The sequence below is a fragment of the Triturus cristatus genome, chromosome 10 (genome assembly GCF_964204655.1).
Source record: "Triturus cristatus chromosome 10, aTriCri1.1, whole genome shotgun sequence".
In the NCBI taxonomy this organism is placed as follows: Eukaryota; Metazoa; Chordata; class Amphibia; order Caudata; family Salamandridae; genus Triturus; species Triturus cristatus.
This window is the reverse complement of record NC_140593.1, coordinates 107,767,216-107,788,589: the sequence shown is the minus strand read 5'-3', so window position 1 is coordinate 107,788,589 and position 21,374 is coordinate 107,767,216. Positions and strand designations below refer to the sequence as shown.

The window sequence follows — 21,374 nt, the reverse complement described above, 5'->3', positions numbered from 1 at the left end:
ATGAATGTTACATTTGCTTTGTATGGGGCTACAGTGGATATATATTGTGCAGGCGTATTCCAAAGGGAATTTATTTATAATATGTAATGAATTATACATTCAATTGGAGTTTGTGATCCTGTAGTGGAGGAAACAGCCAGCTTTCGGTAATCTTCCTAACTTTTGTACTGGTCGAGACAACACCTCCTCCACAACTTAGCGCTGCTGCAGCAGCATGGGATCTAAATGTGGGTTCAAGGGTGTCTAGTGAGTGACGTGCCTGTATGAATGTACGGTCAGTTGTTTAACTGTGTGAGTGCGGGTGAGTGGTGTGCATGTATGAATGCAGGGTGAGTAATGGTAAGACTAAGTGTAGAGTGAAGGGTGTGCCTTTTTGAGTGTTATGAATGGTGTGCCTGTGTGAGCCTAGAGTACGTTGTATGAGTACACTGGATGAGTGATGTGCTGTCATGAGTGTGGCATGAACGGTGTGAATGCACTGAATGAGTGATGTACCCTTGTGAGTGGCGGATGAGTGGTATGCTTGGTGAGTGCTGGGTGAGTGAAGCAGTGTGAGTCTGGGAGTGCAAGGGGAGCGGAACAACCAGTTTGTGTGAGTACAAGTTGAGTGATGTATCTGAGTGAGTGCAGGGAGACACGTGTCTCTTTGCGAACCCATTCGCACCTTTAAAAAAAAAAATGGTAGCAGATTTTCTTGAAAGATATGCTGAAAATGCATCATTCCCACCCATTTCTTTTCTCAAATTTTATTCTGGGGGAAGAAATCCCTTCCCTGCGATGCCCACCCATATATGATTCATTTTCGCTTTGCTTGCATTTTATATTCAACGTAAAGGTTTCTGACCTACCACTTATAGGAAGCTTCGCAATGTTTTTCTGTGGCTTCTTCTGAAATGAAATAGTATTAGACTCATTCATTCCATTTCAATACAGCATTTTGTTTTTTGAATTGGTATGTACTGGGGCTAATGGCAACAACCCTATTCTGAGCCATAGCTTTGAATACAAAATGATGCTGTCACTCAGTCATTTAAAGATGAAGTATCAGAAAAACACTTTTGATCATGCTCATTTTCATATGGGTGCAGTATGAATACCTGTACTCATGGTCAGGCATTTATCATTTGTTAATACCCAGGGAGGTCCAACGGCCACCAAGGCATTAACAACAAGGGAATGCCCTCGTTTTCAGTCAGCACTGCTGAATAGCAACACCGATGCATGTACCTTTCATGTTGTTCTGTGAGACACAGTATTAAAGTGGTTATGTGAAAGTGGACTAGCTATATGTTTCAGGAAGAGCAACTTGTTTGAAACAGAACTTGTTTTCATAGAACTATGCCAATGGCCGCTATTTCTCTTTATATGTTTTACTAGACTAGATATGTCCTTAGGGTGTATAAAACATCGGGTGAGTGGTGACTCAGGAGTGGTGAAAATGGTCTGAAAGAGCAGTAAATTAACAATAAAAATGGGAGTAGGAGAAGTAGATTTGTGCTCACTTCAATGTTTGCCCAAAATGCATAGACATTCATACTGGCAGGAAGGGCGCACAGTTCAACTTTGCTTTCTAAAATTGGCTTGAAAATTCACCATTTGCCCACTCTTTTTTCAAAAATGTCTCGTGGTGAGAACCCTTCGACCCCCCCCTTAGGTTGTTAGGGCTCGCTCGCACGCCACTGTGCTCTTTGACTAAAACTTTACCCCCCTACCACTTTCAAATGTCACCAGCCACCACTGGTGTGTGGGCCAGCCCTCGGGGGAGTGTCTGGCAGATACACTAGACTGTGTCCAGCAGGACACAACACCTATGTCCCCCCTTTTACCCTCTGTCCCTGGTCGCCCCACGGTTGCCCATTGAGCGACTTTCAAATTTAAATGTTGCGCCCAATCCCAGTGTGGTATTTTTCCAGGCTTTGCCGCGCGATCTCGTTCCCACTTCCGCCGCCGCTAGGGGTTTCCCGTGGGCCTCCACTGGTCAGCTGCACTTCCCAGTCCATGCTTAATCGTGGCGGATACGCTTGGACCGTGGAAAATAGACGTTACATCCGTTCGTCGTTGTACTGCTCGATTTTCCCGGCCTTCCGGTGTTGCAGAGCAATCCATATGACTTCAGTCTCTTTCCATCCGAGCCTAAGGACTGGAGTAGTGAGTAGGGCCTATCTATTAGACACTTGTGACACCATCCTGTGCTCCTACCCTTAGCTCAGGGCCTACACACATAGCCTAGGGGATAGATTCATTAGCCTTGAGGATAATTTGCCCTATAGTGAGGTTGTTTCATGGAGCTGTGTTGAATTCAGGCCTGGTAGGCCTCAAACGGGAGAGACTCCATCTTTCTTTTTGCTCCGGCAGCCCGGGACCTTTCCAGAGGGAGGGGGATGTTTTAGTTATGAGGTGTTATTCGCTCGGAGAGAACCGGTTCAGGCCGGCCCTTATCGAAGGATTGTATTTTTCTTCATGCCGAAGACACTACATCAGGCCGGCCGGCTGGGAAAGTGTCCTTGGTACGGGGAGGTACAAGAATTTGGTGGGCGGCAGGTTTCGAGCTGGAAATTTCCATGAGGGAATGCACTTCTATATTAGTGAAAGTCTGAGTGAGATAAGGGCACTTGCTTCTAGACCATAGGCGGCATCTGGCCGTTAGCAGAAGAGCTATTACTTATTCCAGGGAAGACTGATGATGAACTTGAATCCAAAGAGGAGAGAGTAGCCGATAAGGACGAGGTTCCAGTGACTCGGAGAGGGAGAAGGGAGCAGACCCACAACTGCAGAGGGGTGACTTCCAGGCTAAGCCGAGGCATAGACGAGAAGGGAACCTAGATGACCATTGAGTACAGGCGACGTACCCTCAAGGTGAAGTCGATCCCTTTTTCTTTGAAGTGTATAACTTAATCTTTTACTTTCCTTGCAGGTTATATATGTATGATGTGTTCCGTAAATGTGCATGTGGCATTTAAATAAAGTATTTAGCTTATTGTACGTTAGCATGTGTTGTGTACTTTTGTATAGGAGGATAGCCTATTCTTTAGTCAGAGTTGCCTTAAAATGAACAGAGGTTAATCCTGGTCAGGTAAGTGGTAACTGGATGAGGGGGAAAACAAGCCCCTCGAACTAGAGAACAGGTTGTGCTCAACTAATAGTCTTTGTGTGATCTGATATATAGTCCCAATTCCCCTGTCGTGTACTAATAGGATGAGCTCGTGCTAAGGCTGCCGTGTAGGTAGGAGATTCTGGGTCTGACTGAGGCCGCGAGATCGTGAGTGTGTCGCTGCCGAATGGGTAGGAGATTCTGGACCTGACCCAGGTCGCGAGACTTTGTGTGTTGCTACCGGATGGGTAGGAGATTCTGGGTCTGACTGAGGCCGCGAGATCGTGAGTGTGTCGCTGCCGAATGGGTAGGAGATTCTGGACCTGACCCAGGTCGCGAGACTTTGTGTGTTGCTACCGAATGGGTAGGAGATTCTGGACCTGACCCAGGTCGCGAGACTTTGTGTGTTGCTACCGGATGGGTAGGAGATTCTGGACCTGACCCAGGTCGCGAGACTTTGTGTGTCGCTGCCGAATGGGTAGGAGATTCTGGACCTGACTGAGGTCGCGAGATCGTGTGTGTCGCTGCCGAATGGGTAGGAGATTCTGGACCTGACTGAGGTCGCGAGATCGTGTGTGTGTCGCTGCCGAATGGGTAGGAGATTCTGGGTCTGCCTAAGGCCGCGAGACTGTGGTTGCTGAGATTGTGAGGCTGTGAGGTCTTGATATATATATATATAATAGGAATTCCCTGTCCTTAGGTGGTACGTATATATGTGGTTATTTGGGTGTAAAAAGACCCTAGGGAGGGGGTAACGTTCTGTTTTGGGTCAGAAGGGCTCTGTAGAGCGGGTTCCACCCGATCCGAAAACCAAAGCAGAACATTTGGCGTCACGAACTGTTTACGTAACCTGTGTGCGTTGTGGTTGTCTTGTGTTTGCTTTCGGCGTGTGCGTGATTTTCTTTTTTGTATATTTGTGTGTATACTTTTTCTTTCTCTTTCTTTCTCTCTTCCTTTTTTTTTTTTTTCTCTGCGTTTCTTTTTCTTTCTTTTTCGCGATGTTTTCCAGGAAATCGAAATCTACTCTTAAATTGTCCGTTGATATTCCCGGATGGGATTCAACGCCTTATGGTGCCTTGGCCCGAGAGTGGGCTGATTCTACTGGTCTGAGTGAAAATTGGAATTCTTCTTTGGAGTCGGCGGAACCGGCTGACGTGATTACTTGTTTGCAGACGGCACCTGTCTTGAAGGGTGAGGAGGTTCCCGCTTTGGGGCGCAGAGGTTGGGTTATTCTGTCTGCGTATCGGATTCTGCATGAGAGGTTGCTGAAATTGCAGGTCTCTTTTAAGGATGCGGAATCACACCTTGTTGAGATTCAGAATTCTAACACTTTATTGCGGTGTCAAAATAAGTTGCTTTCCGACAAACTTGACACTTACCAAACGGTTGCCGAAAGGGCGGCTGTGCGGATTGCTCGTTATAAGTACAAGAACAGGCGTGGTCGTGTTTCGTCGCGTAAAGTGCGTCTGGTCGTGGCGAAAGCTGGACTGGATTGGAATCCTGATGAATGGGATGGTAATATCTGGGACTCGACTACGTCTTGTTCCTCGGGTGAGGAATGTGCTATGCATGAGCTTTCTCGTTCCCGTCCTGACAGTAAGTCTACTTCTCGCACCTCTGATGGTGCACCCCGTGATTGCGCTCGTTCTTCGGGCGGGATTGATACTTTTCACACTGACTGTCCCTCTACTCGTACTGCTCGGGCTCCTTGTGATGCTCGTCCCGTTGTTTCTGCGCACCCGGTTTTTCGTCGGAAGTTGCAGCAGTCTCCCAATGCTCCGCAGGGTGTTTCTTTGGACTGTTTGGAAGATTTTACCCAGCAAGAAATTAGTGATATTTTGCAACGCTTTCGGCAGCGGACTGGTGAGGCTTTGCTCACGTGGATGGTGCGCCTTTATGAACTAGGCGCTGCTGGTATTATGTTGGATACTGGCGATTGTTTGAAGTTTTGTTATTTGAGTTTGGATTCTACTGTGCAAGATCATTTTCGTAACTATAATGGTGGTGGTCAAATTTCTTTGCTCCAATTGGCGACTGAAGGTTGCAATTTGAAGTATCCTACTGAATCTGACTGGCCTGTCAATGACAAGCCGTGGTATACCTTGCGTGATGCTGCGCAACGTCTTAAGGAGGAAGTAATGAAAACGGCTATTTTTCTGGGCACTGCTGACAGGTTGCTTGATGGGTTGTTGACTTCTTCAGTGCGGAATCGTATCATTCGCTCTTCTCCTGTTGCCTACAAGCAGGTCATGATGACTTTGTTGATTAACCAGACTGGTAATGTACTATCTACGGTGTTGGAGTCGGTACGCCAACTCGGTGAGTTGGGTGAGTGGTTTAAACCTGAACGTCAGTCCCGGTCTGACACTCGTACTCCTGGTGAATATAAATTTACTAGACGTGATATCTTTACTGGTCTTTTGGCTGATGGTGTGCGTCGGGAGGACATTGATGGTGAGACTACTGCTCGTTTGTGGGAAATGTTTCGCAAACGGGGCTTGGACCGGAAGGAGGGTGCCCGGCGTGTTCGGACGACTGAGTGTGATCGTGGTTGTTCTGATGGTAGCGGTGATGATGATCGCCGTGGGCGCTTTGATCGTCGTGATGATCGGCGTCCTGTACATGATCTGTCCCCTCGTCGAGAGCGGGACAGGGAGAGAGAGGGGGAAAAGGAAAGGGGGAGAAATTATCATGCTTACAGCAGACGTAGAGATGATAGGGATCAATCCCCTGAATTGAGAAGGAGGGAGGATCGATACAGTTTGGCCGATCGAAACTCGCAGTGCAATGTAGAGGACAGGAATCCATTTCGTAATAGAGATGGATATGAACAGGAGGTACCGATACCTAAGAAACGTGAGAGTCTTTATCCTGATTTGTCCTGGTACACAGAATGCAGTAAGAATGACTAGGAAATAGGTCAAGCTCCGGTACACAGATGGGCTCACAGAGATAATAGACCCTATGTAGATATTGATATTTTTTGGAGACATCGTAATATCCAAAGGGCCCGAGCATTAGTTGATACAGGAGCGGAGGCCACTCTTATTCATGGAAAATCAAAGAAATTTACAGGGCAGCCTTTCACTATTACCGGATTAGGAGGAAAGGAAACCCCTGCAGTTCAAACTTTGCTTGAAATGAGAATAGGTAGAATCCCTAGAAAGGAATATTCTGTATTAGTGGTGCCACTTCTAGAATTCATAATTGGAATTGATATTTTGAAGGGAATGACATTGCATCTTGATGATGGGTGTTACCAATTTGGAACGACGCATTATATCTCGTCCAGACCTATACGGGTTGGTCGTTTAAGGATGCCCCCCATACAAGTTCCCCAGGCGACCAAAGTGGTTTGTCAGAAGCAGTATCGTATTCCGGGTGGTCATGAAGAGATTAGTACCACCATTCAGGAGTTGGTTGATGCAGGCGTTATAACTCCAGTTACTTCTGCCTGGAATAATCCTGTTTGGCCGGTGCGTAAAAGTGATAATTCTTGGCGCATGACTGTTGATTATCGAGAATTGAACAAACACACGCCCTCTTTGACTGCTGCAGTACCGGATGTTATCACCCTGATTGAAAGAATCCAAACACATCCAGGTACATGGTATGCGTCCATCGATATTGCTAATGCTTTCTTTTCTATTCCAATTGCCCCTGAGTGTCAGGAACAGTTCAGTTTTACGTGGAACGGGCGTCAGATGACGTTCAGAAGTCTTCCTCAGGGCTATGTGCATAGCCCTACGATCTGTCACCGGCTGGTGGCAGAACACTTGACTGAGGTACCAGTTCATCCCAAAATTCAGATATGTCATTATATTGATGATGTTTTGATCCAAGGCGAAACACAAGAGGATGTTCAGACACAATTAGATAGAGTCATTGAGTGTCTGCGTGGGAAAGGTTGGGAGATCAATCCGGACAAATTACAAGGTCCGTCCCAAGCTGTAAAATTTTTAGGTATTAATTGGCATGAGGGACACCGCGAGGTGATCCCTCAAGTTAAACAGAAGATTCTTGATTTTTCGGTTCCGAGGAATAGGAAGGAAGCCCAGAGCTTCATTGGTTTATTTGGTTTTTGGCGCCAGCATATTCCTCATTTGAGTCAAATATTGGCCCCGTTGTACCGTGTTACACGTAAAAAGAATGCATTTGAATGGGGTAAGCAACAACAAGATGCATTTAGTTTAGCGAAAGAGGCAATTCAACATGCTATGGATCTTTGGCCTGTACGTGATGGTGATGTGGATTTGAATGTGTCTGTGCAAGGCCCTTATGCAAACTGGAGTCTGTGGCAGAAACAAGGCAGGTGCAAAGTACCATTAGGGTTTTGGACCAAAAAGCTACCTGATGCTGGTGAGCGTTATACACCCTTTGAGAAACAGCTACTTGCTTGTTATTGGGCTTTGGTGGATACCGAGCAATTAACATTGGGACATGACATATTCTTGCGTCCTGAAATTCCTATTATGCAGTGGGTTTTGAGTTCACCAAAAACTCATCGAATTGGGCATGCTCAGGAGGCGAGTGTGATTAAATGGAAATGGTACATACAAGACAGGGCACGTGTGGGTCCGAAAGGAGTTGCGTCTTTACATGAGCAAGTGGCGCAAGCACCATCGACTGAGACTGAGAGTGAGTGTTCTGTACCTTTAGAACAGGAGTCTCCTGTCAAGTGGGGTAAACCTTTTGATGATTTGTCCGTCGAGGACAGGAACCATGTGTGGTTCACAGATGGGTCAGCAAAATGTATTGGAACTACACGGCACTGGAAGGCGGTGTCTTATAATCCGATCACACAGAAACTGTTGAGCACAACTGGTGAAGGGAAGAGTAGTCAGTTCGCAGAGCTCTATGCCGTTTATCAAGTTTTGAAACAGGAGTTACCTGGTGTATGCCATATTTTCACCGACTCCTGGTCCACTGCCAATGGACTGGCCGTTTGGTTACCGACCTGGCATTCCCATAATTGGAGGTTACACTCCAAAGAGTTATGGGGAAAAGAGTTATGGCAAGAGATTTGGGAAATGCTCCCACAGAGTACTGTTACCATCTTCCATGTGGATGCTCACACCCCCATAGATTCTCTTGACAAACTTTTTCATAACATTGCAGATGAGAAATCTAAAATTGCTGAGGCAGTGGTGGACAGACAAGATCCTGATATTGCGGGATTGGCGAAATGGGCACACCAGAAGGCAGGACACTTTGGAGAGAAGGCCACTAGCAGGTGGGCTGCTGATAGAGGAATTTATATTCCCCTGGACCTAATCAAAAATGTTATTCTACATTGTCCCGTCTGTCAGCATATCAGACAGCGTAAAGTACCCCAAATTGTTAGAGGTCATTTACATCGCGGGAAATTGCCCGCTCAAATCTGGCAGATTGATTACATCGGACCCCTTCCCATGAGCAGAAATTGTCAATATGTTTGCACAATTGTCGATACATATAGTGGTTTGCTGGTAGCTTTTCCATGTAAGCAAGCCACCCAATTGAATACCATTAAAACATTAGAATTGATTATGATGTATTATGGTGTGCCATTCCAAATTCAATCTGATAATGCATCCCATTTTCGTGGAAGATTGGTACAGGAATTCTGTGTGGAAAACCATATTGAATGGATCTTTCATATACCTTACTACCCGCAGGCCTCGGGCCTGGTGGAGAGATTGAATGGTCTGTTAAAGGATCAGCTACGCAAATTAACAGATGACAAGTATAAAAATTGGCGAGACTTTTTACCCCAAGCACTATTAATCCTGAATAATCGTCCTTTTTTAAATGCTGAATCTCCACTTATGCGTTTGTTCCCCCCAAAGGTTGAGACTATGCCTAATGTAATTAATGAAACTGTGATGTATTGGGAAATTACTTCCGGAGCTCTGGCTCCATGCAGAGCGACCCCAGGGTCGGCAGGCTTAGATTTGCATGCCATGGATGACACCGTTCTAAAAAGCAAAAATCGGGTCATCATTGCTACCGGTGTTGGTATTCATATACCACCGGGGAATTTTGGATTGATCGCCCCTAGATCGGGGCTGGCTGTAAAAGGCATCCAGGTACTTGGAGGGGTAATTGACAGCGACTATCAGGGAGAGATTAAGGTACTTCTGCTAAATAGCAGTGAGAATGACTTGCTGATACACCGCACCGACCGAGTGGCTCAATTACTCATTATGCCTGTTTTCAGTGGTGAAATAATGAAAGGCACTGCCCCAACTTTGCTAACTGTACGAGGCCAGAAAGGCTTTGGCTCTACGGATAACCCTGGAGCCAAGATTTGGGTGCAATCGCCTAAGAATCCCCCTGAACAAGCAGAGGTTATTGCCACCGGTCAGGATAACACCATTTTGGTTATGAGGCCAGGGAAAGATAGCTGGGAAGCTGTCCCAGCTGATAAATGTTATTTACGAGAATGATTAATGCCTGTGTTTGGTTCTTTTTCAGATCATTCTTTGGATTGTTGCTGCAGGATGTGTCGGTACTGGACACCGTTCGGTCTACTTCGGAGAGAGAGAAGGGATCCCATTAACCCGGGATGAATTGGGAACCAGAGTGTTGCGTTCCTTCAATGCGTGGGACTCGTCATCGAACTTTTGGACACTGCTGGCGAAAAGAGTAACTGATGCCCCTCACTTCTGTTTGACACCGATGAGATCTGTGCACGATATCTTAGCGACGTGCCTAGTTGCTGTCCCCGCCTCGCTGGAGACGTTAATAAGCATCTTTAACGTTTCAAAGGCTCGTCCGAATATTATTCTGGGTGATTTTGCTACCCATGCATATTGTCCTTTATGTACTGAACTGCCGAATGAGCAACTTCCCATCCAATCCCAAATAACTACGTATAACATTACACAAGGTGATCTATGCTTTTTCCTCACATGTAATCCTAATGCAATTTCTGAATGTCTACGTCTCAAGTTAAGAGGCGCCACTGTTCTCACATCTCATGAACGAACTCTGTGTTTCCAGAGGACACCGACCACATGTGTTTCAGTCCAGAACAATATGACTTGCAATAGTTTGGTAGTTACTCCCAGTCACTATCGTGCAATATTGCTACCTGCCGGATGGCTTTTCTCATGTGGTAATACTTCCTGGCCCTATGTCCCTGCGAACATTTCCGGAGGCCCGTGTGCCATTACTAGACTCAGTTTACTTATGTTCTCATCACATCCAAATGCCAACTCTCGTGTGCTCCGAGATACAACTACGTTACAGGAGGATTGTGACTCATCTTTGCATTTATATTCCAAGTCTGAATACCTTAGTCTAGCTGTTTCAATTATTGGTGTCCCTGCTTTGGCGGTTTATAATGCTAAATCCATTGGGAAAATGGCTTGCTGGATGGTCAAATCTATTAATCATACTTCCACAGTCTTATCTGACTTACTATTAGACGCCCAGGGTGAACGTAGAGCCATCTTGCAAAATAGAGCAGCCATTGATTATCTTCTGCTTAAACATGGACATGGCTGTTCGGACTTTGAAGGCCTCTGCTGTTTTAACTTATCTGATCATACACAATCCATTCGTGCACACATAGATAAATTGCATGACCTAACTAATGAAGTTAGGAAACACATTGATCAGAGCTGGTTTGACTGGCTCTTTAACTGGTTGCCAGACATGAATATGCTACGCCACACATTAGGTGGCATTTTGATTGCTCTTGTTGTTTTAATTTCTATCTGTTGTTTTATTCAGTGTATCCCTTCACTGCTTCAATTCTGCACATCTGGTACTAGACATAGATCAGTTAGTTTTGTTTCATATTATTCTTCCACAGATGTTAGTTCCATTTAGTATATATATAATAGACTGAAGTCAAGGGTGGAATGTACTGCTCGATTTTCCCGGCCTTCCGGTGTTGCAGAGCAATCCATATGACTTCAGTCTCTTTCCATCCGAGCCTAAGGACTGGAGTAGTGAGTAGGGCCTATCTATTAGACACTTGTGACACCATCCTGTGCTCCTACCCTTAGCTCAGGGCCTACACACATAGCCTAGGGGATAGATTCATTAGCCTTGAGGATAATTTGCCCTATAGTGAGGTTGTTTCATGGAGCTGTGTTGAATTCAGGCCTGGTAGGCCTCAAACGGGAGAGACTCCATCTTTCTTTCTGCTCCGGCAGCCCGGGACCTTTCCAGAGGGAGGGGGATGTTTTAGTTATGAGGTGTTATTCGCTCGGAGAGAACCGGTTCAGGCCGGCCCTTATCGAAGGATTGTATTTTTCTTCATGCCGAAGACACTACATCAGGCCGGCCGGCTGGGAAAGTGTCCTTGGTACGGGGAGGTACAAGAATTTGGTGGGCGGCAGGTTTCGAGCTGGAAATTTCCATGAGGGAATGCACTTCTATATTAGTGAAAGTCTGAGTGAGATAAGGGCACTTGCTTCTAGACCATAGGCGGCATCTGGCCGTTAGCAGAAGAGCTATTACTTATTCCAGGGAAGACTGATGATGAACTTGAATCCAAAGAGGAGAGAGTAGCCGATAAGGACGAGGTTCCAGTGACTCGGAGAGGGAGAAGGGAGCAGACCCACAACTGCAGAGGGGTGACTTCCAGGCTAAGCCGAGGCATAGACGAGAAGGGAACCTAGATGACCATTGAGTACAGGCGACGTACCCTCAAGGTGAAGTCGATCCCTTTTTCTTTGAAGTGTATAACTTAATCTTTTACTTTCCTTGCAGGTTATATATGTATGATGTGTTCCGTAAATGTGCATGTGGCATTTAAATAAAGTATTTAGCTTATTGTACGTTAGCATGTGTTGTGTACTTTTGTATAGGAGGATAGCCTATTCTTTAGTCAGAGTTGCCTTAAAATGAACAGAGGTTAATCCTGGTCAGGTAAGTGGTAACTGGATGAGGGGGAAAACAAGCCCCTCGAACTAGAGAACAGGTTGTGCTCAACTAATAGTCTTTGTGTGATCTGATATATAGTCCCAATTCCCCTGTCGTGTACTAATAGGATGAGCTCGTGCTAAGGCTGCCGTGTAGGTAGGAGATTCTGGGTCTGACTGAGGCCGCGAGATCGTGAGTGTGTCGCTGCCGAATGGGTAGGAGATTCTGGACCTGACCCAGGTCGCGAGACTTTGTGTGTTGCTACCGGATGGGTAGGAGATTCTGGGTCTGACTGAGGCCGCGAGATCGTGAGTGTGTCGCTGCCGAATGGGTAGGAGATTCTGGACCTGACCCAGGTCGCGAGACTTTGTGTGTTGCTACCGAATGGGTAGGAGATTCTGGACCTGACCCAGGTCGCGAGACTTTGTGTGTTGCTACCGGATGGGTAGGAGATTCTGGACCTGACCCAGGTCGCGAGACTTTGTGTGTCGCTGCCGAATGGGTAGGAGATTCTGGACCTGACTGAGGTCGCGAGATCGTGTGTGTCGCTGCCGAATGGGTAGGAGATTCTGGACCTGACTGAGGTCGCGAGATCGTGTGTGTGTCGCTGCCGAATGGGTAGGAGATTCTGGGTCTGCCTAAGGCCGCGAGACTGTGGTTGCTGAGATTGTGAGGCTGTGAGGTCTTGATATATATATATATAATAGGAATTCCCTGTCCTTAGGTGGTACGTATATATGTGGTTATTTGGGTGTAAAAAGACCCTAGGGAGGGGGTAACGTTCTGTTTTGGGTCAGAAGGGCTCTGTAGAGCGGGTTCCACCCGATCCGAAAACCAAAGCAGAACAGTCGTCGAAACTGTTCACCTGCTTATTAATTATGTATAGATGAGACGGGCAAAACTCTGTCAACAGACCACTGACATCTCCGTTGCGTGCATACTGCTCTGTGGACGGAGTTATAGCTCAAAAGATGCTGAAGGAGACATTATAGCCACAACTCCGCCCGTCATGATGTTGGCTACCATCAGTGTAACCATGAGGGTTAGGCCTCCATATCTGGCCTGGCAAATTCAAACCTATAAAAGGGCTAAACTCATTTTAATTACCTTTCCAATGTAACTTTTCACCATGAACTTTATGTAGTAGGGTGTGACTTACCTGCTGCTCGATATGGATGATGAGCCACTACCTCGCCTCCCAAATAAGAGGTATGAGCAGGGCCAGTCTGGGAACGCAAACCAGCCCTGGGAATTGGGTAGGACCGGCTCGGGGTAGGGGGTTGGTTGGAAACACTGTTGCTATGCTTTTGTTACATGGGGACGATATTGCCGCACTGCTGCAAAACCGGTCCCCAGTAACAAAAAAGCTCCTCACCGGCCCAAACCATCCACCACCCTTCTGGCGCACTGGAAAAATGGCCAGTGCCTGCTGCAGGCAGTCCAGCACTAGGTTTGTGAATGTTGGGGTTTTTGTTGTCACTTGTTTGTATTTTACAAACTTATTTCGATTTGTCATGTAGTCTGTTGATTTTCCATAAACAAACAATAAAAATAATGAACATCATGTGCTAAAAGTAAAGTGTGATATATATGTAATTGTGTCCTGTACCCTTGTAATGGTAAATAATCATTGTAACACATTCGTATGCACATTTTTATCATGGCTGGTTGATCTCAATAGTAAATGTGGTGTAAGCTTCCGTCATCATGACCAAAGCGCACACCAAATATCCAATGTAGATAGATTAGAACTCAAAGAGGAGATTCTCAAACATATTGCTCTGGGTTAGCGACACAAAAGTGATGCTAACCAGCACAACATGTTTTTTTCCTTATTCACTTTCACGCTCATTGTTCTCTTTATTGAGTCCTATGTCCTGACCCATCTGGTTCTTGAGCCTGGAGGCTGATCCTATCATGCAGTGGCCCATAGATTCCAAAAAACTATGGGCATCAGTAGCCTTACTCCGCTGCTCAAATGCTGCCCTATCCCTTACAGCAGTACCCTATGGCCTTTGCACAGTGTGCATTAAAACACAAGATCCTGGCTCTACTTCAGATGGTGTTGATGGCAATACAGAAAAGGGTTGGACACTACAGATGTTAGAAGAGATGTTGGGCCAAAGGGAACTTTGACATTTACTGGATGATGAGGAGCAGGCAGTACATCAGAGTCATAGGGGATATTCAGCAGAGTGAGGCTCACCCTAGCGGACTACAGAGACACATCTGACGGACCAGGCTGCTCCTCATCTGGACCAGCAGGGGGGGTGTCACTACTGAAATATTCTGCAAGAGTATGACCCGTAGTTGGAGTACATGGTGCAGTTTCCTGGACTTGAACCCTGGCTACTGCTGCTGTTGTGATAGGTAAGGGCCTAGGCTCCCTTGACTAATCACAACGCTGCACTGCGGTCTCAGCGCCGAGGTTCAGTGCTCAACCAGGGAATGGGGGCCTGGGCATGTTCTACACGCAGGCTGTAATGCAGCCTGCGTGGAGAACAGGGTAAGTGCAAATTAATGTTTGGCCGGCCCGAGAGGGCCAGTCCCGCAGGCTGTAATGCAGCCTGCGTGGAGAGCAGGGAAAGTGCGCATGAATGTTTGGAAGGCCCAAGAGGGCCACTCAAACATTCATGCGCACTTAAGGAATGAAAGCCACTCCTCCCCTCCCTATGCTCTGTCAGCAGAGCAGCCCCACTCGCATTGCCTGACAGAGCTGCAGCGTCCACAAACAGGAAAAAATAAAATTATAGTAACTTTCAATTATTATTATTTCACTTTTCCTTACACTCCTGAAAAGCAGTTGGGCGATGCTCCTCTGCCTTAGTGGAGGAGCCACCGCTGTGTATACATTTGTTAACTATTACATTTTCACTTAAAATCCTTAATCTAAAGATGTGAATCTTATTCTTAATGGTAATAAAATGCTCTTTTGTGTGATCCTAACGTAGGAATAAAAACACATTCGTTTAGACCTTACATTAACACTTCTTCAGTCTGAGGGACATGATGTGCAGAAACACAAACATATTCATACCATCAAGTCAGTCAGATGCTAGGGGGCCTAATAGCATGGTGGGCGGATCGCCACCGCCCGCCAAAACACCCCGCCGGACTGCCATTTACCCCCGCCACATGGCGGGGGGTATACCGCGGCGGACAGAAAGACCGTCCACCGCTTTTCCACCTGTAGGAAAAGGCCCATAATAGGATGGTGGTGGAATGCCTTTCCATGGTGGAGACTCCGCCATGGAAAGGCACGCGGTGTTTACTTTGAGGGCCCATTATGGGCCCCCGGGGGGTGGGGGGCTGCACTTGGGGGGTACCCCCCTACATTGGCATTCACAAGGTGGCAGGCGCCGCGAGGTGCCTGTCATGTTGTGCATGCCAATGCACAACATGCATTCTCAACATTGTGGCTGGTGCTGCTTACAGCACCGCCTGCCACAATGTTGAATATGCGGGATGCGACCGCCAGGGTGGCGGTCGCATCCTAATTGGCAGTGCGGGACCGCCGCACCACTGGCAGCCGGTCCCAGCACCGCTAGGGTGGCGGGCGGACTGGAATCCGCCCGCCATCCTAATGGGGGCCTAAGAATTGATATCACATTACTGTTGTGAGTCATTACAAAAAAGTAACAGTGCTGTGCTTTACCATGTTAAGGTTCCTTAGACATCCACCGTTTTCATTACAATTTTTCCGTTGGCAAGTACGTAGTTTAATTTACTGTCTGTATGAGATTAAACATGACTTGAAAAGGATAACAACATAAGAATGCATTTGAAAGTTATGGACACTATAGAACCCATCGTAAATATTTACATTGGAAAATGTGACAACAAGCAATAGTAACACAGCTTTCTGTATGAAGAGTTCATAAAGCTGGTACATTGCTTAATAGATGACTATCATACTTGTGTACATCTTTTTTCAGTGCAACATATAGTATGATGAAAGTGTCACTTCATATACATGAACGTTATCCATAATGATGCATTGTGGGATGTGTAGTCATTGACAGCTAACCTTATTGAAATAGTTATGGGCTGTACTTTTGAATGACTCAATCTATAAAATAAAATGTCTTAGCTAAAAATGTACACATTAATTTATATACTGGAGAATGAAAGCACACGTCCATCCAAAGCAAATGACACAATGCAGCATATGAAGTATAATGTAGTTGCTACAAAACAACACACACACATATAATGGTTACTTGTTGCCTGAGTATAACACATATGTTTAAAAAATATATGAAGGTACAGATCACATTCTGAAAAGCAAATACATGTTAAAATTAGATTTAACATACTACATTGTAAATGAAGATACTTTCCAAGTACAAAAATGAATTCATACATGTAATCCCTAATGTACCTTTTTTATGGTAAGAACACACATTAACATATAGGAAGAATTAAGTAATGAAGACATGGTTGTTGTTTAACATACAGTGATTGTACCTATCAGTGTCCAAACCATTGGTGATCCCTGCAAAGCCCTCTGTCTGTAGGATCCCATACACCTTCTCCTCCCAGGGCAAGAGGTTAATGGGTCTTGGAAAACCCCCACCAGTCTGCTGAGACTCTAGGTGGGCTTTAGGGGCCACGGATCTAACTCTCCCCTGCAGATCATTCCAGCGCCTCCTAATTTCCTCCTTTGAGCGCCTGTTGTTAGAAACAGCATTCACTTTTGAGACATTTCTCTCCCACATTTGCCTTTTATGGGGCATTGTGGTTCTTTGAACAAGGGCTCCAAAGAAATAAAATTATCTCATACATCATGACTGCCAGTTCTGTGTCTGAGAATCAGGGGTTTCTTCTCCCAGATATGGTAAAGATAATGAAAAATACTAATTACAAAATTATAAGAAAAGTAGGGGAAAAAACAAAAATAATAACTAAAGTGGCACAAGGCAACCAACAAAAAACCTATCTCTTTCTGCTCCAAGATGAGAAGGCCCGTTTCCTCGCTCCTCTTGGCCACCTGTGCTTCAACTCCCCCATGTCTCCTTTCATCATTTTAAGCAAATCTAGTCCGGGGACAGCACTATGTAAATTTTCCCAAATATGCTAGAGCATCAAATCCAGACATGGCCACTTGCTCTACAGCTGCCACAACGTGGGCAGCAGCTGGCCCCCTTCACGTTCCCCACAGCCCACACCATTGTAGCTTCATCCTTTCTTGGTTCGTTCCCAACTGGAGGCCACAAAGCTGTTTTTTTTCACTTCATTCCCCTCCCATTCTATAATGGAATGCCCACAAAACCATACTTTTTTCTTTGTGCCCTCCACCAGCACTTTCCCTGCAAGATAAAAGCACAGCATTAGGCCAACTTACTGACCTTTACCCTCCTGTTGCACATGCCCCAAGAGGCAGTGGCTTCTGCATCTCCGTAGTCCCTTCAATCTTCCCTCATTCATACCCAGGCAGTGCCCTTTGTGGCAGTGCTTATCCGGAATGAGTTTGTCCCAAAATAATGCCCCCTACCCCATCCCCAGTTTCCTCACACAACTCTGCAGAAGTGATACATCTTGCCAGCATAACACCATGGACGGATCCTGCATTGGAGTGTGCCCCACTTAATTGCCAAAGCCTCAGAGATAAAAAAAGAAAAATGTGTCAGGATGGGGCAGGGCCTGCTGAGTGGCAGCAGGGAGGAGGGATAGGCAGGGGGCTGACTGTGCACTGTTTAATATGTGCATGTCTCTTTGGCTGGCCTTCTTGTGCCACTTTAAACCTCTCAACCCAGCTGTCTTAAGATGCCACTGCATAACACCTGTTTCCCCTTTTTGTGTTGAAAAACTACACCATCCTCCTGGCCCTGCAACCAGAGAAACCTTTCTTAGGGTGAAACTGACAACACCCCACCTCCCAGATTGACCCTGCTACACAACACTACTTTGTCCCTTCTGATCAGCCTTACTACTAATTATCCAAATGCGGATGTCACATACCTGATGTTATGTTATTTTACCCAATTTATAAAGTGTGGCGTATACTTGAGGGTGTCTTGGCACTGATTCTGTGAGAGACAATGAGCAGAGTAATAAAACCTACTGATTATAAAGCCAGGTTTTTAAAAGTTTCCTAAACTGAAGCAAGGAAGGGGCAGATTTTAGGATGAGAGGCAGGAGGTTCCAGGATGTAACTGCTTTGACCGCAGAGCTGCTGCCAACCCCATCTCGATTGTTTAAAATCTAACCGAGTTTATTTTACGCATGCCTGATGATCTTAGGTTTTTAGTTGGGGCGTACCAGCAAAAGGTTTCTTCCAGAATCATGTAGTGCTTTTTAGGTCAAAGAGAGGGCCTTTCTTAATTCTATTTTTGACCCACAGCCAGTGGAGGTCTTTGAGTGCGGCGGAAAGTGAATGATGCCTGGGTATATCTAGTAGAAGTCTGGCTGCAGAATTCTGGAGAACCTGCAATTTGTTCAAATATTGGACTTGCAGGCCCACGTAGAGGCCGTTACAGTAATCTATTTTAGATAATACTAAGGTGAATATCACTGACTTCCTAACTGAGATAGGCAGAAAGATGAGATTTTTTTTAGCATTCTCAAGATGTTATAGGAGGAGACCACTGTATTGACTTGATTGCCTAGACGTAGGTGCTCATCTATGATGACCCCCAGACTTTTGACTTTCCTGGTGGGGACAGGAAGGGGTCCCATATCTGCAGGCCAGCACGGAGCAGACTGGAAATTAGGGTTATTGCAGAGTATGATCACCTCGGTCTTCACGGCAATGAGCTTAAGACAGTGATTGTTCATCCAACCATAGATGTATTTCATGCAGTTATGAATGCGGAGGCTGGTGTCATATGTATTCTTAGTGGCTGATAGCACGATTTGCGTATCATGCGCATATGATGTAAGAGTGAACCCGAAGGACTGGACCATAGGAGCTAGATCTGCAACATGAACATTAAAAAGGGTGAGACTTAGGGGCCCATTAGGATGGCGGGTGGATCCCCCCGCCGGGCCGGCGGTAGCCACTGCTGGCCCGGCGGGGGCGATCCACCCGCTATCCTTCCATGATTGACCCCCGCCACATTGGGATGGCTGGGGGAGTCCACGGCAGACGGGAACACCGCCCGCCGCTTCAACGCCGGTCCACTCGTTGACTGCGTGGAAAACGGCTACAATATGGTGGCGGTGTCTGTAAGACACCGCCAACCATATAATGATGCCGGCGGATTTCTGCTTTTGGGGGCCTGTTGCGGGCCCCCAGGGTGTTGGGGGGGTGCACATGGGGAGTACCTATGGTACCCCCTCTCATTGCCATGCACTACGTGGCAGGCACCACGTGGTTCCTGCCATGTAGTGCATGGCAATGCTGTGCACAGTCCTTTCACATTGCGAGCAGGTCTGCAGCCAGCAGATCCACCCGCAATGTGAAAGGCACAGGATGTGCCCGCCAGTGTGACGGGCGCATCCTAATACACATGGCGGCACCGCCGCAACTTGGTCGGTCGGTCCCTGGCTCCGTTACGATGGCGGGCGGACATCATAATGGACCCCTAAGTGAAGAGCCCTGCGGAATCCCAGAGGTCAGACGGAAAGATTTAGAAGAACGACGCATCGATGCTGATCACATTTTCCCTGTCTGACAGAAAGGTGGAAACTAGTTTCAGAGCGAGGTTTTTAATGCCTTTTGCTCCCAACAGTGGATCAAGATGGAATGATCCACCGTATCGAATGCCGCAGACAGGTCCATCAAAATTAGAGTGGCTGATCCCCCCTCATCGAAGATGAACTTTAGTACATCCGTGGACTTGATCAGGGCAGTCTCTGTGCTATGCTCCGATCTAAACCCAAATTGGGTGGGCTCAAGGAGATTGAAATCCTTGATGAACTGATTAAGATGGATGTTCATCACTTTTTCAACTATTTTTAGCGGGGACGGGGAGTCTGGAGATTGGCCGGTAGTTGACAGGATCTTCGGGGTCCGTGTTCGGTTTTTAGAAGACATCTGACATTTCCAGGTCCCTGTCTCTAACCCCACCCACTAACTCTGATATCTTAAAAGCCTAGAGGAACACTAATGTATACAGACCTCGATACATTCTGCTCTCCAGATGGAGTAGCACACATTTCTTACCTGTGAGAGCATCAGTCTCAACATGCTGATGTTCACTTGCCTCCCTGCCTTTCCTCCCCACCACTCTCCTCCCACATCTACCCATAGAAAGCAATGCCTGCTGGTTTGCCTAAGATTGTCACCACCGCTAGCCCTTTCTCTACCTCCCCTATATTTCTTCCCTTCTTTCACTCAAACCTGCTCCCTTTTCCTTCACAGTGAGGCCCCTTACTATAAGAATTGGTTCCATGCCATGCAATAGGACTGCCTTGTTGAGTCTGTCAATGAATGCTCCACCAGCTGCATCACTCTCAATCTTCAATTTCCCACAGATTCTCCGACACAATCCAGCCTTTCTTGTCCCCTCTAGGGGCTAATAGCCAGATGTACAAAGGGTAGGAATAGCGATTTACAAATAGTAAATTTAGATTTTTGGAAATCGCTATTCCTTCTGTATGAAACTTTGTTTCATACTTGCAATTCCAAGTGGGTTGCAAATCGATCCACCTCGTAAATATTAATGAGGTAGGTCGCAGTTTGTAACCCATTAGGAATGCCTGCCATTACAGGGAAAGTGGGCCTGGTGAGGTCAGCAAACCACCATGTCTGTGATTGCCTTTGGATAAAGCTTTTTTTTTATTGAAATGCAACCTGTTTTCCTTAAAGAAAAATGGTACGTGTTTCAACAGTTAACAATGAAACCTTTTTCTTTTCATTTTTTAAGCACAGGCAGTGAGTGGTTCCTGAGACCACATCCTGCTCTTAAAAATGTTTTTCCAACATTCACAAAATGCATTACCACCAACTATGATTTGGTGGTAGGTAGGTGGTCATAATATCGAGTTTATAATATCGATATACCATAATATCGTGTTTAGTATATCGACAGTACTAAATATCAATGTCATATATATCGATGTTAAAAATATCGATTATAAGTGTTGTTAATAATATCGAAAATAGAAATATTGAATGTTAAAATATTGTAAAGTCAAAATATCGATATAGTATGTTTTTCTAATGCTTTTTATGTTTGTTTTTAGTATTATATAAGTTTATTAATTATATTAAAAATATCATTTTAATTTTTAGGAGCAGGATGTTGGGTTTATAGGGGATAAGGGTGGGGAGTGTTAAAAAAAATTCATTAGAAATTTTAAATACATTTGTAAAATAATTTTTTATACATTTGTTTTAGGAGCGGGATGGAATGGAAAGACATTTGTAGAGCGCATGGCTACCCAGAAGCGTCCCAGCGCTATGAACTGACACGGAGGAGACAGAAAACTAAGGAAACAGAGTGGTCTTCAATTGCTTACGAAAAGCCAGATGATTGGA

General features: G+C 45.8%; 1 protein-coding gene across 1 annotated transcript in view; it reads right to left on the bottom strand.

Moving 5' to 3' along the window:
* ZCWPW2 (zinc finger CW-type and PWWP domain containing 2) overlaps positions 1-21,374 on the bottom strand; it is a 1,218,481-nt gene that overhangs the window by 186,123 nt on the left and 1,010,984 nt on the right. The gene's annotated exons all lie outside the window — the stretch shown is intronic.